Raw genomic sequence first — 5,328 nt, forward strand, 5'->3', positions numbered from 1 at the left:
GTTGTCGCGCGAGAGCTGTGGGTCCGTCGCGCAGCAACGAGGTGACGTCACGGCCCGGAGCTGTGGCGTGACGTCATCGTGCCCCCCCCCTCCCCCCCAGCAGTCGCCGCCATTTTCCCCCCGCGCCTCGTCCTCCCCTCACCGCCTCCCTCAGCCGCCAGCGGGGCCCACTGCGGCCCGCCAGCAGCAAGCACAGCGCCAGGCTGGCGTCAAAACACGAGTTAAAATACCCCGTGAATTAAAATATCCTGTGAATTAAAATGCCATGTGAATAAAATGTCATGTGGTGGTTGTGAATTGAAATATCGTGAATTACAATGTCATGTGGTCGTGAATTACAACGTCATGTGGTGAATTAATATATCACGTGGTGGTGAATTAAAATATATTTAGTAAAACGTATTAAACCTGTGGTTGTCAGCCTTGCTCGGCCTAAGTTTGGGCTGCTCTCCCCCGCGGACAGCGGCCCCGAGGCAGGCGTCCCTGGGAGCCGTCCCGCTGTGGTCCCTGCCCGGCAGCGCAGCACCACACGGCCCCCCGCAGAGGGATGGGGAGAGGATCAAGAAACAGATAAAGCTTGTGGGTTAAGATAAAGGCAGTTTAACGGGACAGAAAAGGGAAGGAAAATAGTGATGAAGGAGCAAGTGATGCAGGTTACAGCTGCTCACCACCTGCCGACTGATGTCCCTGAGCAGCAGCAGCCCCCCCGGTGTTACGCTCAGCACGATGCCGTGTGCTGTGGGACATCCCCTGGGGCCAGGGTCCTGGTTCTGTCCCCCCCCAGCTCCTGCACACCCCCAGCCTCCTTGCTGGCAGGGCCATGTGAGAAGCTGGAAGATCCTCTGCTTAGCGAAAGCGCTGCTCTGCAACCGCTGCAACACTGGTGTGTTATCAGCGTTATTCTCACCCTAAATCCTAAACGCAGCACCAGCAGGAGAAAAAACAAGTTTATCCCAGCTGAAAGCAGGCCACCTGCACATCCTTTCCTACCTGGATGCCTAGATAGCTAGGCCTATGAACACTGCCCAGCTTACAGAGCCAGTTGTGAACATCTATCTAGTCAGTGAACGTTGGGGATGCTGGGGTGATAGGCACAGTACAAGGAAACAGTATGGTAGCATCGTGTGCATTTCTGTGCATTTTTGGTTTGACATTCTCACGGAAAGCGTCGGGTTTGTACAAATAGGCACACTGGTTTGTAAACCTCGGGTCATTTTGAAGGCCCTTTAGAACTCCCGCCACACACTTCACTCGAAATGAAATTGTAGTTTCGTTTCACAGACAGGCTGATACTCACGTGATCTGCGTATGTGAAAGTGAATGCCTTCAAAGAAGTATGAGCATGAGTGGGCTTAAAAAAAAACACAAAACACTAAGGTTTTGGTTACAGCTGTTTGTCTCAGGTGGGGCAGAGGTGGAGAATATCTGTTTTACTGTGGTGAGACTAAACCCACACCTCTATCTTCATGTGTAAGGCATCTTGTAATGTAGTTTTCTGGTGACCTACTTAGATATTCTTACCAGAGTTACAACCAAAACCTTTTTTTTTTTTTTTTCCTTACACTGGCTAATTACCTACAATTTGCAGTTTGCTGAACGCCACTGGCTTTAACTCACTCTCTCCATTGAGTGTGTTTGGGACAGTCTGGTGTGCCTGACTTTAGCGTAGGGATATGTGGTGTGGAGCACATAAAGCCAGCTGATGCCAGTGAAAAAGGAGGATGCCACTTTGCAAGTTGGTGCAAGCTGATTTCCAGAGGTGATGTGCACGTCCCACTCCATTTCGAAACTGGAGGTCTGTGGGCCTTAAGCACATCAGGAGCTGGGATGCTTCCTCTTTTTGATCTCAGTTTTTACAGTGCTTTGGAGTGGACCGTGGACATCAGGAAAAATGTTTCATCCATAAATAATGAAGCTTGATCCAGAATGAATTACACTTAAGCTGATGAAACACAGGAAATTTCCTGGTGAATGTTGTCTTTCTTTTTTACACAAGAGTTAAAATTCAAAATTCGCCAGTATTAGTGAAGTGCTCCAAATGTGCTGTGTCGAAACACCAGAGGGGTATGGATTGTTTCATCAGTGCAAGTCACTCTAGGTGGCTGACAGTAGGTGTTTACTGAAAGGTGAATTGTCTTTATTTCCCTTTATTTCCTGTCCTCTTCTCCCAGTCCTTGTCAGCAAATCAGCGAATGGTGGAAGATGTGGCGTCATCACAGCAGTGTAAACGAGGGCATGGCTTGAGTCCCGTGTAATCTTCACCTGTTGAAATGGCCTCTTGCAGTTGTCACCAGAGTGATATTCAACTCTGTACAAGGCTGGAGCAGAACAGAGAAAAACTTAAAACTATCTTTACTAGTCATTCACTTGAGTTTTGCTTGGCGTGGAGAGTAGGTCATCTGGCCTAAGAATGAAGGCCAGAAATTATAGCTCTGTTTTGCTTTCTCTCTTTTTCTTTTTTTTTTTTTTTTCGGTTGTTTTTGTCCCTTAAATCTCTCAACTGGCATAGCCAGGAAACTCCACACTTGTTTTGTTTTACTGGCCTTGTAGCTGTCGTGTGCTTTGAATCATGAGAGATTGATGTAGGAAAGGGATGACTGCAGACGTAACTCTTCAGGATGTGAACTGACCTCTTCACTTTGCCTGCTGGCCTAGGCCAAAGGTGGACCACAGATGAGTGCCGGGGGCCATGTGAAGGATTCAGGAAGGGACGTGGAAGAAAGGAGTCAGGGCAATAGAGGCCTGGGAGCCTACAGAGACACACACATGGGGCTGAGCCTCACAAAAGCCAGGATCTGAAGGGGGGGGGGGGGGGGGGGGGGGGGGAAAAAAAGAGGAAAAAGATGAAAGGAGGACAAAGGTCCCAGGAACACCTGCAGAAGGGACCATCAGGGTGGCTGGGGGCATCAAGGGCTGCTTGGGACTGTATGGGAGCAGGGAGCCCAAGGTCCCCGGAGGCGCCATCACTCAGCTTCTGACAACTCTTCCATCTCCATGGAAAGTAAGTGTCACCGCTCAGAGCAGCACACTATGGGTGAAATAACCATAGTTGATACCAAATTATAATATATAAAATGTTCTGTATTCAGAGATGGTGATTTTCGTGTCTTCTTGCTGACTCGTCCGCAGGAAATACCACCGCTTGCTTGTCCTGTTGTGGCTTCTGAAAAGGGGTCAGTGAGACTCCCTGTGACGGAGATAACTGCTGAACCAAACGCTGCTCTGGCATTGTTGTGCAGATAGCTTCCCATGGGCTGAGAGCGTGGTCACAACAGAAAGCAATCATTTTGGCAGGAGGCCTTTCAGCCTGCTCCTCACTCGTGGTGTTCCGATGCACGGCTATGGAGCATCTGTTGATTAATGCGTGCGCTGAATGTTTCTTTTAATAGATCCCAGGAATTTCACAGTTGTTTAAGCTCATCTAAGATGATGTGGCTGTAGGTAACACAGTGTTTAGTTTTAATTCTTAAATTATACAGAGTAGCCTAAATAGATAGCTACGTGGAACACTGAGGGCGGACACAGATGAGGAAGTGACCAGCTGTAACCTCGTGCTGGGAACGTAGGGGAAGGCTCTAATTTACAAGCACAGGACTCTATTTACGGGCACAGGACTTTGTTCTCTCTTGTGCTGTGGTACATGGAGGTTGTCAGCAATAAAGAACGGGGATATGACAGATTTACATTAGGGAGTTGCTTTAGCAGTTGAGGTAGTCTTTGTCCTTGGAGAGATCTGGGTTTGCCTTTTAGATTATCGGCAAACAATGTGCTCCCAGGCAGGTCAGTCACCTTTAATTCAGCCCCTTTCCCTGCTCTCAACAGAGAGCGCTGAGCTTCCTCCTGCCGCGCTGAGGCTGCACAGCGAGGGACTGCCAGGTGCCGGAGGGGAAGTAGCAGTGCTTTACCCAGCTTTACTATAGCACTACTCCACAAATACCTGTATGTGCCATTGCCTTTATAGCTTGGCTTTAGAGTAAAAATAAAATACCAGGAAGTAGAGAGGGGTTCAGCTCTAAGTTCACCTGAAGCCAGGTTCTGATTGTGGCGTGGAACGTGGTATAGGCCAAACACCGAGAGGAGCCTGGGGTTTCAGGGACATCAGACAAAATCAGCAATGCCAACACCAAAAAAGGCAGAAGCCTTAAATTGTCAGTGTCTGTAGCTTACACGTGAGGAAATGCCTATGGCCACAGTACCAGTGCCAACAGGGCACTTACTGCTTACAAAAGACCTGCTTTTGGCGGCTTCATCATCATCCCCCAGGATCAGTCTCATCGCAGCTCCTGAAGGTATTGGCAGGCTGATGCCAGCAGATGCGAACACTGGTGAGATGTGGCCTAAACACAACCCCTGTGCGAAAAGATCATCTCCTTCCTCTTCCTTCTCTCTGTTTTCCTGCAGTCTGGTATGAGATTGAGAAAGTAAGAAAAGATAGTGCTTTAAAAGGCATGATAACCGTTGTTATCAAACCCAGGACATCTATTTAATATACAGGCAAAGCATGCCACTGAGCAGGTAGGAAAAGAGTCAGCCATTTAATGTATTTGTTTTATTGCTTTTGGGCAGGTGGGAAAGAATCTCTTAAGCTGACTGATGAAATGTTGATTTTTTTTTAAACCCTTCACTATATAGATTTTTTGTGTCTTCTTGATGTGTCTTAGCATACAAGGTGTCTTACTCTTTTGTTCTCTAGGTATACACAGTAAGCGTATGCATGCGTGAATACATGCGTATATACACTTACACATTTAAATATAAGTAACTATACACCTAGGCAAATTCCAGCCAGGAGTTTGCAGCAGGTAATGTCTTTCCTGTTGCTTTGGTATTTGTTGTCTGAAACTATTGAATGCTTGAGCCCAGTGCTTTGTTTGCTTTTCATTTCATGTCTTTTCTGTTTTTGACGTGATAAATCCTGAGTTTACCCAGGAGGAAGCAGTGACAGAGGGAAGTACGTTGTGTGTCCTGGTGGTAGTCAGCACCCAGCAAGAAGTGTTGTCATAGCTGATGGCCAGAGGTTGAGATCAGCCTGAAATATGAACAAGTGGGATCAACCCTTGGGAAGAGGGCCCCAGAGGGCTTCAGGGGGGAATATTCCTAAGGACCCTGTCTTACCAGCTGCTGGCGACGCTAGTCAAGTGGGCCAGGGAGGCTGAGCTCCTCCCTCGCTTGGACAGGGAGGTAGGGTGGGGAGATGGGCTGGGGACCACCTTATCAAGAGGTGGCAGCTGACTTCTCCAGCCCTGCTTGCCCTCCAGGGCAATGCAGCCCACCTGTCCCCAGCCTCGCTTCCCTACTCCGACTGCAGCACCGGCTGCTCGCTCAGGC

This window comes from Anser cygnoides, chromosome 16 (genome assembly GCF_040182565.1).
Source record: "Anser cygnoides isolate HZ-2024a breed goose chromosome 16, Taihu_goose_T2T_genome, whole genome shotgun sequence".
Taxonomy (NCBI): Eukaryota; Metazoa; Chordata; class Aves; order Anseriformes; family Anatidae; genus Anser; species Anser cygnoides.